Source organism: Lactuca serriola, chromosome 2 (genome assembly GCF_051521515.1).
Source record: "Lactuca serriola cultivar US96UC23 chromosome 2, Lser_US96UC23_V15, whole genome shotgun sequence".
Classification (NCBI taxonomy): Eukaryota; Viridiplantae; Streptophyta; class Magnoliopsida; order Asterales; family Asteraceae; genus Lactuca; species Lactuca serriola.
In genome coordinates, this window is record NC_136409.1 from 96,085,888 (window position 1) to 96,106,369 (window position 20,482).

At 33.2% G+C, this 20,482-nt stretch overlaps 1 long non-coding RNA gene across 6 annotated transcripts; it reads right to left on the reverse strand.

Annotated features, from left to right (window-relative positions):
- Nucleotides 1-15,482: 15,482 nt before the first annotated feature.
- Nucleotides 15,483-17,393, reverse strand: LOC145086518 (uncharacterized). Of its 6 annotated transcripts, none has more exons than XR_013700479.1 (3): nt 16,378-17,386; nt 15,637-15,704; nt 15,483-15,559 (listed from the first exon to the last, which is right to left on the reverse strand). It is a non-coding gene; the product is annotated as an uncharacterized LOC145086518 (long non-coding RNA). The 6 variants fall into 6 exon arrangements; XR_013700476.1 differs by having other exon boundaries at nt 15,483-15,704; nt 16,378-16,781; nt 17,009-17,384; XR_013700478.1 differs by having other exon boundaries at nt 15,483-15,704; nt 16,378-16,528; nt 16,643-17,380.
- Nucleotides 17,394-20,482: the final 3,089 nt, after the last annotated feature.

Below are 20,482 nucleotides of genomic sequence, written 5' to 3' on the forward strand. Positions count from 1 at the left end.
TAATTCGACAATTATCTTATCCAAAATCGGCCTTGAAGATGAAGCATAAAAGCTGGACGGAAATTCCCTCCAAGTTACTTATTCCCCAAGCACCACTTTCCTTATCTTTATTTGCTTAATCCCTAAGCCACATTAGTTTCCTTATTCCAATCCAACTCTAATATTCCATATAATTCCATCTCCATCAACTATAAATACCCCATATCATTCCACCAGTTTCATAATCTATGATATTCCACTTCGACTTGTGCAACAAGAAAACTTCATAGTTGCCGTTTCGAGGGTCTAGAAGGCGGCCGGAAGGCCGTTAAGCTAACGGAAGCGGAGACCGGAAGGATTGGAGAGCCGATGCATGTCGGTAATCATATGGGTTGTTAACGTGACCATGTTTAGCATTCCATTGTATTACTATTCTGTATTTAGTTTCTGATATGGGTGTAAAAACCTTTTACTTTGCGTTTATGATTGAATGAAGCTTTGATTATTAGACTAATTGCTATATCGAATTATTTGTTTATGTATAATTTATCTTGCCAAGCTTGTTAGAATATCCTTACGTATTAATGATAATTATTTGCTGTTAATTATTAAGTAAATTGAGTTCTATGAACATTTGCTTGATTGCTTGTTTCTTATGATTTTGATGACCATCGAGATTATAAGTCTAGGAATAACCAATGTGAAACTAGGATTAACTTGGGAATAAGTAAGTTAATGTGTGAGCCTTGTTTTATGACCATCAACAAGAGGTTAATTGAATGACTAATTTGATTAACTATATTTACAAGTCTTGCTTGATACGAACTGAACACTAGGAGGCATGTTAGTTTAATCAACTGATCACTGTTTGAATTGACTTGTTTGCGAAAGGATTAGTTATAGTGAACGCGAATCTAATCATTTTAGGAATCGGTGAACATAAATAAACGAATTTATGTATGCAATTGTCTATGTTTTTAAGGTGTAATTTATCTAAATCAAAGTACCTGAAGAGATTTGTTTTCCTGTTAGTTTATCGAAAGTTGTTAATTAATTGTTAGTTTGAGATTTATTAAACTATTTCTTTATTCTTTCATGTGACCTGTAACCTATAATCAAATATTTTAAATTAATTCACCACCGTTCCCTGTGATCGACACCCGACTTACCTAAGCTATACTGTAATCTGACTAGGTACACTGCCTATAAGTGCATAGATAGTCTAAGTTTGTTAGGTTACAAATATTAAAATTAGTGGGTACTTTTGTGCTCATCAAGTTTTTGGCGCCGTTGCCAGGGAACGGCTTTCAATTAATTTAGTTTATTTGATTATTCGTTATTTGTTTTTAGTTAGTTTTTTATTTTATCTTTTTTAGTTTTATTTTCGTTGATATCATTTCTCTTGTCGGGAAGGTTTTTGTTGCTATGTGCAGGAATTCGTGATCATACACATTGTTTGGTTTTAGTTTTTGCATGGGTTTCGAGATTGCAAGCGATTAGGGAATTCTTGACTTGTTTAGTCTACTACTTTGGGTGATTTGTCCAACTCAATCCACGAGGCGTAGTATAGCAAGGCGTATCGAGGTGGTTAAGTGGAAGACCAAACTCTTGCTACTCTTGAATAGTTGGGTCGACTCTTGTTCTACTTTTTAGTTAATGGTGCAAAGAAAACAATGGAAATAGTCTGACAAGTCCCGAAAGTTTTTGTTTTCACAAACCACCTCTTGCATGCAAGGGATTTAATCAACAATTGTAGCTTAATTTCGACGAAGACGAGTGATTGTGATATCCTTTTTAGTTATTTTAGTGAGTTTTTATTTTTATTTTTAGTTTGTTTAAATTTTGTTTTCCATGTTGATTCTCTTGATGTTTCAGATCTTTGCAAAACTTTTACCCTTCAGATGCCTTCAGAAATTTCAATAATTAAGGTCGAATGTTGATTTGTCACGAGAGAAAAAACCGTGTGAGAGTTTGAAGTTGACACTTGAGAGCCATTACTTTCAATAAGTGTGGGGTGCGCGTCGATATTTGGAGGGATTATTATTTCGAAGAGTGGCGTTTCTAACTATACATTGATTCCCATGGCATGGATGAGCTGTTCCCACACCATGGAGTTTTATTTTGACGCAATGTAGAAGTATCATCCCGACTGTCATGACATGGTTGATACTATCCTATGTCGTGGGGGAGTTTTTCATCACGAGAGGAGGCTGCTATTCTACATACCACGTCGTGACCACCGCTTACTACGTCGTGGCCATGCTATTATTAGCGATATGGATTTTTCCTCACTCGACCACACGACGTGGTTGACACTTTCCCACGTCATGGTCACTATATATTGCTTTATCTTGCAATCGTTTGCACCACATTTCAGAAGTCAATGTTCTTTTGTATTTTCCGGCACATTCAGAAGCAGCAGTTCCAGTTTCCAGTCTTCCAGCAATTTTCAGAGCAGCTTTTAGCAGCCCCATTCGATCTCGTCACTACTACCCCAGGGGAGTCTGTTCCTTTTTCTTCGTTTTTATTATTTTGATGAGCTTAATTCGTTTTATGCATACAATGAGGGAATTGTATTAAATAAGTGTGGGGTAGGGGGTCGAAAAAGCAATTTAAATTGAAAAATTAGAAAATAGTTAAAATTTTATAAACTTGAAATAATTGTTTAATTTAGAAAATCTAGTGATAATTTAAAAATTTTCTAATATCGTATGAGATGATCCAATGAGAACCCAAATGTTTACCTGAGCCAACACATGTTATAGTGTATTTGTGGCTTCCCATTTCATAGTGAAAAGTCATGAGATATGAAAGGTAATCTGGTAGTTTATATGACATAATATGTTTTGCAGCCTAAACCTGAGATCTATCCAGGAGAGCTTATGTAGTCATTGCACTTAGACTAATACCTTAACCAATAAGGGTTGAAGTTAAGCTCCTTGCTTAAGCATGTAGGGTATGAGCGAAAAAAGTGAGATGTAGAAAAAAGAGAGAGAAATTACAAAAAAAAACGTTGTTTGAATTTTGGAGCTATAAAAGTATGAAGATCAAAAAATTCTGAAGAAATCCAAAAAGTTGAAGATACCAAAAATCAAACAATAGGTGGTGAATTCAATGAAAGCAAATATCAAATATTCGAAGAAATGACGAATTCAAAGAGCTCCATTGTGGTATCTTAAATTTGTAATCTCTAGATTATGTATGCGTGGGTAGATTTACAAAAATACCTTGAGGTTAAGAAAGATTTCTGAGGATTGATTCGGAGGGTTACAAAAATGAGTGCCGTATAAACTAAGGGGTGAAGGTTCATAAGATTTGTGAGTATTTAGGAATGAGAAGTTTCTTAGGATTTATAGACACAAATACATGCATTGAGGTCTTGGGATAATGAATGGGTTTGAAATGGATTATTCTATGTGATATTGGTGAAATAATAAAAGTCAGTTTGCTTGGGGGCAAGCAAAGACTAAGTGTGGGGTATTTTGATATGTGTATTTTTATATATATTTATGTATAACATATCTTAATATTTTAGCCTTTATTATTATTATTTAGAACTAAAATATACTTAATACGCTTTGAAATATTTAATTACAGTTAAAATGGGAGATGGAATGCAAAAGAAAGAGAATGGAGTTGAAAAGATGCAAAAAGAATACTGCTGGCAGATTGACCCCTCTTCAGTGTTTCGGGTATATCTGATGACTCACAAGTCCAATTGACGAGATTCAAAATGTTCTGAAAACTAGACGAACTTTCCTACGACTTATGTGAGAGGGACTTTTGGCTAATTCGACAACTATCTTATCCAAAATCGGCCTTGAAGATGAAGCATAAAAGCTGGACGGAAATTCCCTCCAAGTTACTTATTCCCCAAGCACCACTTTCCTTATCTTTATTTGTTTAATCCCTAAGCCACATTAGTTTCCTTATTCCAATCCAACTCTAATATTCCATATAATTCCATCTCCATCAACTATAAATACCCCATATCATTCCACCAGTTTCATAATCTATGATATTCCACTTCGACTTGTGCAACAAGAAAACTTCATAGTTGCCGTTTTGAGGGTCTAGGAGGCGGCCGGAAGGCCGTTAAGCTAACGGAAGCGGAGACCGGAAGGATTGGAGAGCCGATACATGCCGGTAATCATATGGGTTGTTAACGTGACCATGTTTAGCATTCCATTGTGTTACTATTCTGTATTTAGTTTCTGATATGGGTGTAAAAACCTTTTACTTTGCGTTTATGATTGAATGAAGCTTTGATTATTAGACTAATTGCTATATCGAATTATTTGTTTATGTTTAATTTATCTTGCCAAACTTGTTAGAAGATCCTTACGTATTAATGATAATTATTTGCTGTTAATTATTAAGTAAATTGAGTTGTATGAACATCTGCTTGATTGCTTGTTTCTTATGATTTTGATGACCATCGAGATTATAAGTCTAGGAATAACCAATGTGAAACTAGGATTAACTTGGGAATAAGTAAGTTAATGTGTGAGCCTTGTTTGATGACCATCAACAAGAGGTTAATTGAATGACTAATTTGATTAACTATATTTACAAGTCTTGCTTGATACGAACTGAACACTAGGAAGCATGTTAGTTTACTCAACTGATCACTGTTTGAATTGACTTGTTTGCGAAAGGATTAGTTATAGTGAACGCGAATCTAATCATTTTAGGAATCGGTGAACATAAATAAACGAATTTATGTATGCAATTGTCTATGTTTTTAAGGTGTAATTTATCTAAATCAAAGTACCTGAAGAGATTTGTTTTCCTGTTAGTTTATCGAAAGTTGTTAATTAATTGTTAGTTTGAGATTTATTAAACTATTTCTTTATTCTTTCATGTGACCTGTAACCTATAATCAAATATTTTAAATTAATTCACCACCGTTCCCTGTGATCGACACCCGACTTACCTAAGCTATACTGTAATCTGACTAGGTACACTGCCTATAAGTGCATAGATAGTCTAAGTTTGTTAGGTTACAAATATTAAAATTAGTGGGTACTTTTGTGCTCATCAAGTTTTTGGCGCCGTTGCCAGGGAACGGCTTTCAATTAATTTAGTTTATTTGATTATTCGTTATTTGTTTTTAGTTAGTTTTTTATTTTATCTTTTTTAGTTTTATTTTCGTTGATATCATTTCTCTTGTCGGGAAGGTTTTTGTTGCTATGTGCAGGAATTCGTGATCATACACATTTTTTGGTTTTAGTTTTTGCATGGGTTTCGAGATTGCAAGCGATTAGGGAATTCTTGACTTGTTTAGTCTACTACTTTGGGTGATTTGTCCAACTCAATCCACGAGGCGTAGTATAGCAAGGCGTATCGAGGTGGTTAAGTGGAAGACCAAACTCTTGCTACTCTTGAATAGTTGGGTCGACTCTTGTTCTACTTTTTAGTTAATGGTGCAAAGAAAACAAAGGAAATAGTCTGACAAGTCCCGAAAGTTTTTGTTTTCACAAACCACCTCTTGCATGCAAGGGATTTAATCAACAATTGTAGCTTAATTTCGACGAAGACGAGTGATTGTGATATCCTTTTTAGTTATTTTAGTGAGTTTTTATTTTTATTTTTAGTTTGTTTAAATTTTGTTTTCCATGTTGATTCTCTTGATGTTTCAGATCTTTGCAAAACTTTTACCCTTCAGATGCCTTCAGAAATTTCAATAATTAAGGTCGAATGTTGATTTGTCACGAGAGAAAAAACCGTGTGAGAGTTTGAAGTTGACACTTGAGAGCCATTACTTTCAATAAGTGTGGGGTGCGCGTCGATATTTGGAGGGATTATTATTTCGAAGAGTGGCGTTTCTAACTATACATTGATTCCCATGGCATGGATGAGCTGTTCCCACACCATGGAGTTTTATTTTGACGCAATGTAGAAGTATCATCCCGACTGTCATGACATGGTTGATACTATCCTATGTCGTGGGGGAGTTTTTCATCACGAGAGGAGGCTGCTATTCTACATACCACGTCGTGACCACCGCTTACTACGTCGTGGCCATGCTATTATTAGCGATATGGATTTTTCCTCACTCGACCACACGACGTGGTTGACACTTTCCCATGTCATGGTCACTATATATTGCTTTATCTTGCAATCGTTTGCACCACATTTCAGAAGTCAATGTTCTTTTGTATTTTCCGGCACATTCAGAAGCAGCAGTTCCAGTTTCCAGTCTTCCAGCAATTTTCAGAGCAGCTTTTAGCAGCCCCATTCGATCTCGTCACTACTACCCCAGGGGAGTCTGTTCCTTTTTCTTCGTTTTTATTATTTTTATGAGCTTAATTCGTTTTATGCATACAATGAGGGAATTGTATTAAATAAGTGTGGGGTAGGGGGTCGAAAAAGCAATTTAAATTGAAAAATTAGAAAATAGTTAAAATTTTATAAACTTGAAATAATTGTTTAATTTAGAAAATCTAGTGATAATTTAAAAATTTTCTAATATCGTATGAGATGATCCAATGAGAACCCAAATGTTTACCTGAGCCAACACATGTTATAGTGTATTTGTGGCTTCCCATTTCATAGTGAAAAGTCATGAGATATGAAAGGTAATCTGGTAGTTTATATGACATAATATGTTTTGCAACCTAAACCAGAGATCTATCCAGGAGAGCTTATGTAGTCATTGCACTTAGACTAATACCTTAACCAATAAGGGTTGAAGTTAAGCTCCTTGCTTAAGCATGTAGGGTATGAGCGAAAAAAGTGAGATGTAGAAAAAAGAGAGAGAAATTACAAAAAAAACGTTGTTTGAATTTTGGAGCTATAAAAGTATGAAGATCAAAAGATCAAAATTCTGAAGAAATCCAAAAAGTTGAAGATACCAAAAATCAAACAATAGGTGGTGAATTCAATGAAAGCAAATATCAAATATTCGAAGAAATGACGAATTCAAAGAGCTCCATTATGGTATCTTAAAGTTGTAATTTCTAGATTATGTATGCTTGGGTAGCTTTACAAAAATACCTTGAGGTTAAGAAAGATTTCTGAGGATTGATTCGGAGGGTTACAAAAATGAGTGCCGTATAAACTAAGGGGTGAAGGTTCATAACGATTGTGAGTATTTAGGAATGAGAAGTTTCTTAGGATTTATAGACACAAATACATGCATTGAGGTCTTGGGATAATGAATGGGTTTGAAATGGATTATTCTATGCGATATTGGTGAAATAATAAAAGTCATTTTGCTTGGGGGCAAGCAAAGGCTAAGTGTGGGGTATTTTGATATGTGTATTTTTATATATATTTATGCATAACATATCTTCATATTTTAGCCTTTATTATTATTATTTAGAACTAAATATACTTAATATGCTTTGAAATATTTAATTACAGTTAAAATGGGAGATGGAATGCAAAAGATAGAGAATGGAGCTGAAAAGATGCAAAAAGAATACTGCTGGTAGATTGACCCCTCTTCAGTGTTTCGGGTATATCTGATGACTCACAAGTCCAATTGACAAGATTCAAAATGTTCTGAAAACTAGACGAACTTTCCTACGACTTATGTGAGAGGGACTTTTGGCTAATTCGACAATTATCTTATCCAAAATCGGCCTTGAAGATGAAGCATAAAAGCTGGACGGAAATTCCCTCCAAGTTACTTATTCCCCAAGCACCACTTTCCTTATCTTTATTTGCTTAATCCCTAAGCCACATTAGTTTCCTTATTCCAATCCAACTCTAATATTCCATATAATTCCATCTCCATCAACTATAAATACCCCATATCATTCCACCAGTTTCATAATCTATGATATTCCACTTCGACTTGTGCAACAAGAAAACTTCATAGTTGCTGTTTTGAGGGTCTAGGAGGCGGCCGGAAGGCCGTTAAGCTAACGGAAGCGGAGACCGGAAGGATTGGAGAGCCGATACATATCGGTAATCATATGGGTTGTTAACGTGACCATGTTTAGCATTCCATTGTGTTACTATTCTGTATTTAGTTTCTGATATGGGTGTAAAAACCTTTTACTTTGCGTTTATGATTGAATGAAGCTTTGATTATTAGACTAATTGCTATATCGAATTATTTGTTTATGTTTAATTTATCTTGCCAAGCTTGTTAGAAGATCCTTACGTATTAATGATAATTATTTGCTGTTAATTATTAAGTAAATTGAGTTGTATGAACATCTGCTTGATTGCTTGTTTCTTATGATTTTGATGACCATCGAGATTATAATTCTAGGAATAACCAATGTGAAACTAGGATTAACTTGGGAATAAGTAAGTTAATGTGTGAGCCTTGTTTGATGACCATCAACAAGAGGTTAATTGAATGACTAATTTGATTAACTATATTTACAAGTCTTGCTTGATACGAACTGAACACTAGGAAGCATGTTAGTTTAATCAACTGATCACTGTTTAAATTGACTTGTTTGCGAAAGGATTAGTTATAGTGAACGCGAATCTAATCATTTTAGGAATCGGTGAACATAAATAAATGAATTTATGTATGCAATTGTCTATGTTTTTAAGGTGTAATTTATCTAAATCAAAGTACCTGAAGAGATTTGTTTTCCTGTTAGTTTATCGAAAGTTGTTAATTAATTGTTAGTTTGAGATTTATTAAACTATTTCTTTATTCTTTCATGTGACCTGTAACCTATAATCAAATATTTTAAATTAATTCACCACCGTTCCCTGTGATCGACACCCGACTTACCTAAGTTATACTGTAATCTGACTACGTACACTGCCTATAAGTGCATAGATAGTCTAAGTTTGTTAGGTTACAAATATTAAAATTAGTGGGTACTTTTGTGCACATCAAGTTTTTGGCGCCGTTGCCGGGGAACGGCTTTCAATTAATTTAGTTTATTTGATTATTCGTTATTTGTTTTTAGTTAGTTTTTTATTTTATTTTTTTTAGTTTTATTTTCGTTGATATCATTTCTCTTGTCGGGAAGGTTTTTGTTGCTATGTGCAGGAATTCGTGATCATACACATTGTTTGGTTTTAGTTTTTGCATGGGTTTCGAGATTGCAAGCGATTAGGGAATTCTTGACTTGTTTAGTCTACTACTTTGGGTGATTTGTCCAACTCAATCCATGAGGCGTAGTATAGCAAGGCGTATCGAGGTGGTTAAGTGGAAGACCAAACTCTTGCTACTCTTGAATAGTTGGGTCGACTCTTGTTCTACTTTTTAGTTAATGGTGCAAAGAAAACAAAGGAAATAGTCTGACAGGTCCCGAAAGTTTTTGTTTTCACAAACCACCTCTTGCATGCAAGGGATTTAATCAACAATTGTAGCTTGATTTCGACGAAGACGAGTGATTGTGATATCCTTTTTAGTTATTTTGTTTTTTTAGTTATTTTAGTGAGTTTTTATTTTTATTTTTAGTTTGTTTAAATTTTGTTTTCCATGTTGATTCTCTTGATGTTTCAGATCTTTGCAAAACTTTTACCCTTCAGATGCCTTCAGAAATTTCAATAATTAAGGTCGAATGTTGATTTGTCACGAGAGAAAAAACCGTGTGAGAGTTTGAAGTTGACACTTGAGAGCCATGACTTTCAATAAGTGTGGGTGCGCGTCGATATTTGGAGGGATTATTATTTCGAAGAGTGGCGTTTCTAACTATACATTGATTCCCATGGCATGGATGAGCTGTTCCCACACCATGGAGTTTTATTTTGACGCAATGTAGAAGTATCATCCCGACTGTCATGACATGGTTGATACTTTCGTATTTCGTGGGGGAGTTTTTCATCACGAGAGGAGGCTGCTATTCTACATACCACGACGTGACCACCACTTACTACGTCGTGGCCATGCTATTATTAGCGATATGGATTTTTCCTCACTCGACGACACGACGTGGTTGACACTTTCCCACGTCATGGTCATTATATATTGCTTTAGCTTGCAATCGTTTGCACCACATTTCAGAAGTCAATGTTCTTTTGTATTTTCCGGCACATTCAAAAGCAGCAGTTCCAGTTTCCAGTCTTCCAACAATTTTCAGAGCAGCTTTTAGCATCCCCATTCGATCTCGTCACTACTACCCCAGGGGAGTCTGTTCCTTTTTCTTCGTTTTTATTATTTTTATGAGCTTAATTCGTTTTATGCATACAATGAGGGCATTGTATTAAATCAGTGTGGGGTAGGGGGTCGAAAAAGCAATTTAAATTGAAAAATTAGAAAATAGTTAAAATTTTATAAACTTGAAATAATAGTTTAATTTAGAAAATCTAGTGATAATTTAAAATTTTGCTAATATCGTATGAGATGATCCAATGAGAACCCAAATGTTTACCTGAGCCAACACATGTTATAGTGTATTTGTGGCTTCCCATTTCATAGTGAAAAGTCATGAGATATGAAAGGTAATCTGGTAGTTTATATGACATAATATGTTTTGCAACCTAAACCAGAGATCTATCCAGGAGAGCTTATGTAGTCATTGCACTTAGACTAATACCTTAACCAATAAGGGTTGAAGTTAAGCTCCTTGCTTAAGCATGTAGGGTATGAGCGAAAAAAGTGAGATGTAGAAAAAAGAGAGAGAAATTACAAAAAAACGTTGTTTGAATTTTGGAGCTATAAAAGTATAAAGATCAAAAGATCAAAATTCTGAAGAAATCAAAAAGTTGAAGATACCAAAAATCAAACAATAGGTGGTGAATTCAATGAAAGCAAACATCAAATATTCGAAGAAATGACGAATTCAAAGAGCTCCATTGTGGTATCTTAAATTTGTAATTTCTAGATTATGTATGCTTGGGTAGCTTTACAAAAATACCTTGAGGTTAAGAAAAATTTCTGAGGATGATTCGGAGGGTTACAAAAATGAGTGCCGTATAAACGAAGGGGTGAAGGTTCATAAGGATTGTGAGTATTTAGGAATGAGAAGTTTCTTAGGATTTATAGACACAAATACATGCATTGAGGTCTTGGGATAATGAATGGGTTTGAAATGGATTATTCTATGCGATATTGGTGAAATAATAAAAGTCAGTTTGCTTGGGGGCAAGCAAAGGCTAAGTGTGGGGTATTTTGATATGTGTATTTTTATATATATTTATGTATAACATATCTTAATATTTTAGCCTTTATTATTATTATTTAGAACTAAAATATACTTAATATGCTTTGAAATATTTAATTACAGTTAAAATGGGAGATGGAATGCAAAAGAAAGAGAATGGAGCTGAAAAGATGCAAAAAGAATACTGCTGGCAGATTGACCCCTCTTCAGTGTTTCGGGTATATCTGATGACTCACAAGTCCAATTGACGAGATTCAAAATGTTATGAAAACTAGACGAACTTTCCTACGACTTATGTGAGAGGGACTTTTGGCTAATTCGACAATTATCTTATCCAAAATCGCCCTTGAAGATGAAGCATAAAAGCTGGACGGAAATTCCCTCCAAGTTACTTATTCCCCAAGCACCACTTTCCTTATCTTTATTTGATTAATCCCTAAGCCACATTAGTTTCCTTATTCCAATCCAACTCTAATATTCCATATAATTCCATCTCCATCAAATATAAATACCCCATATCATTCCACCAGTTTCATAATCTATGATATTCCACTTCGACTTGTCCAACAAGAAAACTTCATAGTTGCCGTTTTGAGGGTCTAGGAGGCGGCCGGAAGGCCGTTAAACTAACGTCAGTGGAGACCGGAAGGATTGGAGAGCGGATACATGTCGGTAATCATATGGGTTGTTAACGTGACCATGTTTAGCATTCCATTGTGTTACTATTCTGCATTTAGTTTCTGATATGGGTGTAAAAACCTTTTACTTTGCGTTTATGATTGAATGAAGCTTTGATTATTAGACTAATTGCTATATCGAATTATTTGTTTATGTTTAATTTATCTTGTCAAGCTTGTTAGAATATCCTTACGTATTAATGATAATTATTTGCTGTTAATTATTAAGTAAATTGAGTTGTATGAACATCTGCTTGATTGCTTGTTTCTTATGATTTGATGACCATCGAGATTATAAGTCTAGGAATAACCAATGTGAAACTAGGATTAACTTGGGAATAAGTAAGTTAATGTGTGAGCCTTTTTTGATGACCATCAACAAGAGATTAATTGAATGACTAATTTGATTAACTATATTTACAAGTCTTGCTTGATACGAACTGAACACTAGGAAGCATGTTAGTTTAATCAACTGATCACTGTTTGAATTGACTTGTTTGCGAAAGGATTAGTTATAGTGAACGCGAATCTAATCATTTTAGAAATCGGTGAACATAAATAAATGAATTTATGTATGCAATTGTCTATGTTTTTAAGGTGTAATTTATCTAAATCAAAGTACGTGAAGAGATTTGTTTTAAATTAATTCTTCACCGTTCCCTGTGATCGACACCCGACTTACCTAAGCTATACTGTAATCTGACTAGGTACACTGCCTATAAGTGCATAGATAGTCTAAGTTTGTTAGGTTATAAATATTAAAATTAGTGGGTACTTTTGTGCACATCAATTAATATGAGAGAATGAGACTCAATTTGCGGTTATTGTTTGTAAGATGTGTGTGTGTGTGTGTATATATATATATATATATATATATAGTGTAGGCTTTATATTTAGGAAGAACGTATAAGTTCTGATACATTTGTCTTGGGATGGAACATATATCTGAAAACTATTCATTGGAAGGGACCACAAAGCTGGACCTTTTATCTTCGGAATGAGAGCCTTCTTAAACCAAACTGAACTGTTGAACCACTTGGCCGAATCCGAACCACTTATGTTGAGGATGAACCTCATTGTCCGAAGCCAAACCACTTGTGCTAAGGATGAACCTGGTTGGCCGAGGCCAAACCTGATTGCCTGAAGCTGAACCACTTATGTTGAGGATGAACCTGGTTGGCCGAGACCGAACCACTTGGCCGAGGCCGAACCTGATTGGCTGAAGCTGAATCACTTATGTTGAGGGTGAACTTGGTTGACCAATTCTGCACCTGATTAGCTGAACCATGTTCGCCCGTATCCTGTAAAATGTCCGATCAGGGATAAATGCCATCAAGTCCCCCAAGTTTGAAGTAGGAGTGACTCGATGTCTGGTCTTGCTTTAGACTTATACTCATCGCGTATGCAATCAAATGCATTCATGCGCACGTGAACGAGATTAGAGTTATGATATACTCTGTTCATGACTTTGTGTGATCCTAAAGTTTACATAAATCAGATGTTTCGAATATAACAGTTGTATCAAAAAAACTAATCATTGATTGCATCGCCTTGAGAAGGGAATTGCCCATTAATTATTAAAATATATAATATGTCGTTAAACGGACTTAATACTTTTTATCCATTATAATTAGGTCATCAGACTTTTAAAAATCATATTTTGGTTAAATATTAAATTAGATACAAGTCTGGAAAGACAGCATATCAAGGCAACATTTTTTCTGTTTCAACACATTTTATTATTGTGTCCCAGTTTTTAAAATAGTATAACTCACTCATATGAAGTCGGAATCCCTTGATTATTTTTTCAACATATAGCTTAGTGTTTATACTTCAGTTTAGACTTTTAAAAAAAATCATATTTTGGTTAAATATTGAATTAGATACAAGCCTGGAAAGACAACATATGAATGCAGTATTTTTTCTGTTTCAGCACATTTTATTATCGTGTCCCGGTTTTTAAAATAACATAACTCACTCATATGAAGTCGGAATCACTTGATTTTTTTTCAACATGTAGCTTAGTGACTTTTAAAAATCATATTTAGGTTGAATATTGAATTAGATACAAGCCTGGAAAGACAACATATCAATGCAACATTTTTTTTCATTTATTTATATATGAAAGTTTAATTGGTTTTTATTTTTGAGTTTTGATAGAAAAATCGTATGAGAATGATCTACAAAGAGTACCGGATCGTTTGGACTTCTAGGCGATAAAAGAGATGGTGGATTTTCTTTAAAGATTAAGACGAAAACGAAGAACGTTTCGCCTTCAACAAAACCTTTAGTCCATCAATTAATCTGGGAAATCTTAGATGTGAACCTACATCTAAAAAAATGGTCAAACAAAGTCAACTTTGTTCATTTGATACCCAACATGAAGGAAAAATACGACAAATATTGGGGCGACTATGCAAAGATGAGTGATTATGTTTACTTTGCGATCTTGCTAGATCCTACAATGAAGTCTCAATTATTGTTGTATACTTTTAAAGAAATGATTGGTTCTAAGGATGAAATGTTATCAAAGTCGTAGATAGAATTGAAAGCATATGAAATGCTTTATGAGGTCAAGAGGAAGATTGAGAAATTTTTTAAGACCTACTTGGAAAAATACGACATGGGCCAGTCCTCTCAACAACAAAGTTCTCAACAAGTCGTTGATTATGATGATGATAACGATTTTTTGGCAACTTCCTTAATAATGGAGGTGACAACTAGGATGCGGTGGAAAATGAATTAATTATATATTTGAAAGAGCCCCGAGTTACGTACACCAAAAGTTTTGACATCCTAAGTTGGTGGAAACTTAATGGGTTAAGATTCCCGATAGTTGCTCGAATGTCAAAAGGTGTTGACTTTTTTTTAATTTTTCATATTTATTTTAATAATTAATGATGTTGCATTTAACAATAACTAGGAAAGAACCCTGATTTGCGGGGTTGGATACGCCAAAGAAATGGATAAACCCGAAAAATTTTATTGGGTTACAGTGAACTGATTACAGACGGACAATAAAAACCAGGAACAATAAGGGACTAAATAAACATAGCACTAAAAGCAACATCAGGAGCTTCAATAGCCACAAAAATGAACAGCAAATTCCAATATTACCCTTGAAGAACTTATAAGTGGCATCCGTGTCATCTTATTGTTGTTTTTTTTTCTGTTACTCTTTTTTTAAATCATGTAGCCATAAGTGATTATAAACAATCACTTCAATTTCAAAATGTAAATGAGGAAAAACAGAACATACACTTGGAGGTGGTTAAAGGTGGGAGAAGGGTTGAGATTTCAATATTTTATATTGTTGTGGGTGATATTATCCCTCTAAAAATCGGTTATCAGGTCAGCAATTTAGAATCTTTGAAAATTTTCTTTATTTCTTCACCATGTTAACAATTAGTTATAAAAACAGGTTTTGTTGATGGGATTTTTGTATCTGGTGACTCTCTATCCATTGATGAATCAAGCATGACCGAAGAGAGTAAAGTTGTAAGTTTTTCAAAGAATTTCTATATGATTCTTTTGTAAAGTGACTTTATTATTTTCTTTTATGGTTCAGGTTCATAAGGATCACAAAGCACGATTTCTAATGTCTGGTTGCAAGGTTGCAAACGTTACAGGTTGGCTTTATAAAATTTCAACCTTATTTTTGTTGGCAAAAACAAAATTATATCAGAAATTAGGGGTAAATGTGTATTTTAGCAACAACTTTTTTTTATTTTCCTCTGATTTCTGCAAAAGTATGTTTTTTCATATGACATATCCGTGGTCATTCAAACTCATGGTGTTGATAAGTAGAACTCGTAATTGATCATTTCCTGAACGATAACCATGTTGACTTGGATCGCATCCAACAATACAATCCTGACAAAAAAATAGCAACTTACTTTGTGATAAATATTTCATGGAGATTTTTTTACATGTGAAATTACTATGAACACCTTGAATTCAATAGGAACAACATCTTCACAACAACCTCATCTGTGGGTAAAGGAAGCTGATGCAAATTCTGTTGGATAAAAAATTATTAGATAATTAACATTATGGAATTGCAAAATGAAAAATAGAACATCATGAAATCTTGAAATACAATTATAATCAAAAAGTAAAGTTAGCTGCTTTCAAAAAATAACAAATAATAATTTCATTAGAGTTATCGAAGATTATAAAATATAAGCACATTATAGTTATAATATATCATTCCATTACATCAAGGAACAAAAAAACACCTTCAATTTTTTTTTTCATTCCCCATGTAAGGAATGCTCCATTCCATTCCTATGTGGTAAACAAACATGATTTTTTTTTTCATTCTACCAGAATCCACAATTCCATTCTTTTCTTAATTACTACCTACCAAACACTACAAATTCAAAGATACAAACTTTACCATCATTGTATTAGCACACCAAAGGAAAAGTGTAAATAAATATTGAGGAACTCTATATGTTCCTGCTGCCATTATCCTTAAGCAAGACTGATAATTCATAGAAACTAATTTTCCAACCACATAAAATCCCAAAATCTCATTCACAAATTTCAGAATGTCACAAACATTGCCCATTTAACCAACATAGTAAATGTACTTTCAGCATTTAAAGAAAACACACAAAAAAAAGATAATGAAATATGGAAAATAAAAAGAAAAGTTATCTTACAGGAGGGTGGAAATTGGAATTCACCTTTGGAGTTGGAGCTATCCTATTTACATGGAATTGAGGTCAGATCACCACAATGTGATGTGTTCTTGAGTTTAGGCCTCAAGAAAATCGAAGGTTCACCTGAACCCATGACAGCGCCTCCAGCAGATCAAATCCCATTGCAATGAGACAACTGCCACCCTTACGCATATAATATCATACCACAATTGAGGTTATACCAGTAGCAATTTTAATAATAACTATCATTTGAATGTACCCAATAAAGAAAACAAATGAGATAACATACATTAAATAGGCATTCGCTTAATTTTTCAAAGCAAGCGGCATCACCAGGGAACCTGTGAACTAAGCGAGAAACAAATATCTAAAGCGATGGTAAGTATTAAGGCAGTGGAAGCAAGTATCGAAGCAATCAATTTCAGGACCTATAAACACACAGATAAACAATTAGAGAAAAGGGTTTCTAGATGAAAAAAGAAGTAGATAGAGGGACGACACGATATTGATTGTTTCGATTCAGATTGAAACCGATTAGCCCCAATCCGATAAAACCATGGATCGAAAAAAATGAAGATGGAGAATGGCTGGAGGTGTGCTTCATTACAAAAAAGTGCGGAACTGAAATTAAATCATCGACAGTGTTATAACATACCTGAGGCCAAATTTTTACTCAAATCCAATCAATCTAATAACAAACTTGAAAGAGCTGCTGAAATTTCACCATATCTTCAGTGATATAGGAAGAGCGAGACAGGAGAGATTAGGGGTTTTTATGTGAGACAGAGAGGGAGATAGCGATTGTTCTGCAATTTATAGGATTAAAAAGAATCAGTTGGAGGAGGTGGGTATTATTTGGCGGAAGGGTAGAAGGGGGCGACGATGGTGGTGGAAGTGGTTGTGGTAGAATGTGTAAGAGATGTTGTAGAGGGACGAAATATGAATTTCTAAATGGTATAGTCATTTTCGATGGCTTCAAAAATCTATCAGGTGGGAAGCGGTGGAGAATAGGTAGGTGGAGAACAATTATTGGAAGAGAAGAACGGTGAATACACTAAAAAGCACCACGTAGATAGTAAATCTTGACTTGAATGCATGTGTATCCCTCTCTAAGAACACAAAAGAAAACAAAAGGGAAAAAATAATAAAAAGTAAACAAATAAGAAAATAAAAAATAAAAAAGAAAGAAAACAAACAGCCAATCACAGCAAAGAACTGTTCATCAACATCTTCTAAATTATATATATATATATATATATATATATATAATTTATTTTTAATAGATATTTTGGGGATACAAATCTCAACTGTATCATCGGAGTCTGCCTTTAGCACAAGTTGTAGAGTTTTAACCGACTATCGTGCTAACTTGTCGAACGTGATAGTTGAAGCTTTGTTGTGTACCCAAGATTGGAAAAGAAATAGTAGAAAATCTATAATAGACAACGTGGATGACATTTTAAATGACGATGAAATAGCTATGAGTATTTTGTACTTTTAATTATTGTCGTATTTTTATAAGACCTTTATATTTTAGTAAATGCTAACAACATTTTTGTTTTGTGTTTTATATAGAGATTGATGAAGCTTTACACAATGACAAATCAATGGGAAAGAGACCATGGAGAAGTAGATAATACTTAGAAAGAATAGTTTTGGTTGACACTTGATTGGTTGAATTGTATTAAATTTTATATGTAGGGATGAGTTTGTTTTATGAACACTACTATGTTTTTTTGAAACTTGATTATTGAATATTATATTTTTTTGAAACTTGATTATTAAATATTATGTTTTTTTGGAAGCCACTTAACAACATGTAAGTATTATGAATTGCATCATCATTAGTTACACCTAATGTAAAACCGGTTCTTGTTTGGAAAAATAACCGAACAACCCATTAGTTTCACCTAATTTTTAGTCGGTTCTTGTTTGGAAAAATAACCGAAAAAGCGGGACCGAAACCGATATTGGAACCGGCCGTCCGGTTACTGGTTCTTATACTATCGTAATACCGATTCCAATTCCGGTTCCGGTCCGGTTCCAACGCTCATCCCTAGTTTCTAGTTTACATATCATTATTCTATTAATTTTTATGTCTATATTTTGTTTTTGAAGTATGTAAATTTTTAAGTAGTGTATAAATTAAATAATTTATACCTATATTTTCTATCAAACATTTGACCAAATCATATAGATTATTTATGTAATTTATTCTAAATAATATTATATTTTTAATCAACATTTGGTTAATTTTACTAACAAGGGTTTGGACTGTTACTGCGATGTTGCGGAAGCCCCAGTATGTTAAAGAACGCAGCTTGATGTCATACATACGACATAGATGATTAAACCATTTAAAGTGGAGCACAAAAATATCAAAATAAAATTTGGATACAAATAATTATGTACGGAGGAGGCCGACGAAAATAAGACTTGAATGTTTATCATAAAGAAATTGATAAAAAAAGATTATTAAAAAAGTATGTAAAAAGGCCAAAGTGTAACTTTAAAATATAAAGAAATTGATAAAAAATATTATTAAAAAAGTATGTAAAGAGGCCAAAGTGTAACTTTAAAATATAATAAGGGACCAAATTGTAATGTATAAAATATCAATAATTTAACTTTAAAACTATGAAGGGTAAAAACTGTTAAATAAAAGTTAATTGAGAGGAGAAAAATATAAATATGAAAATATTCTATGACCCGAACCTAAACGACTATTTCTATTTTACATTTCATAATGCATGGTTGACTAATATACAATATGATTTGGTTTAGTAAACTTGGATTTAGAAATAGAAAAAAGAAATATACAATGTGGCAAAATCATAACAAAAGAAAAGACACTACAGCACAGCACAGTAGACCTATAAAAAGGAAGCTAAAATGAAGAGTAATATGCCCTTAGAAACCAAACCTTATTAATAACATTGTAAATGACCAAAAGGCTTATAGCCTAGTTGTATAATGAATTGAAGGAAATGTGTACATAAACGTTGAGGGTTCAAGTTTTGCTGAGAACAAAAATATGTAGATTTATGAGTAAGATAGCGAATACGTGTGTTAGGCGTTCTAACAAAAAAAAATAATAACAGTGTAAATGAAACTTAAATATTACATTTAGTTAAGATTTCGATGTAATTTGACAAAAAAAAATATTATTACCAAAAATTTAGTTATGAATTGGTGAGAAAGACACTCATTTCATCCATATTAATGCAATTTTTAGTCTTTCAATTATATCACATTATTTTTTCCGATTATCTTCACACGAGTCTAATTGCAATACTTTTTTTTTTTAAATGTCAATACTGTTAAATTAACAATTATTTTATATACCTTTTAACAAAATATTTTAGTTACGTATAATTAATTGTTAGTAAATAAAATTTTACATGGTTTAGTTTTAATATTTTAAATAATAAATATATTAAAATATATAATATGCTTTTAAACGAACATCAACCTAATTTTATCATGTATTTTATTCGGTTATATATAACTAGGTCATAGTACTCCCCGTTTACTTAATTATTGTTATATTAATTTATATGTCTACATTTTGTTTTTAAGTATGCCAATTTTATATTATTGTGGTTTTATTAATTTGTTTTTTGATATAGAAGTTATTTAAAAATGTTAATAAAGTATAAATTAAATAATCTTTTATATATAAATATAAATATAATAGAAGGTGATAATATAAACAAAAAAAACTATTATTAACAATGATTTGGGACTCATTGGATAAGCTAGCCTCGCCATAACAACGCTTTCTGTTGTTGAAAGATGAAGGGTGATCATAAATTCACTAAACTCTTAATTATCAATTATATATGTCTCATGAGTCATGACAGAGTAGCTTAAGTGGCCCACCTGGAACAACAACGGATTGATTGCAAGCAGAATGCTATTTTCTATAAGAAAAGTAGGTTGCTATTTGTCGATCATAAATACATGATTAAAACTCTTTATGTCGCTTTGACAGTGCAGGCTGCTATAAAAGCCACTTGATGTGCCGGCTGGTCTCAGGATGGAATCCAATAATTAAGATTGTTCTAAGAATAAACTACAACTTTTATCCCTGTGGTTTTTAGTTTTTTACAAATCAAGTCCAATTTAT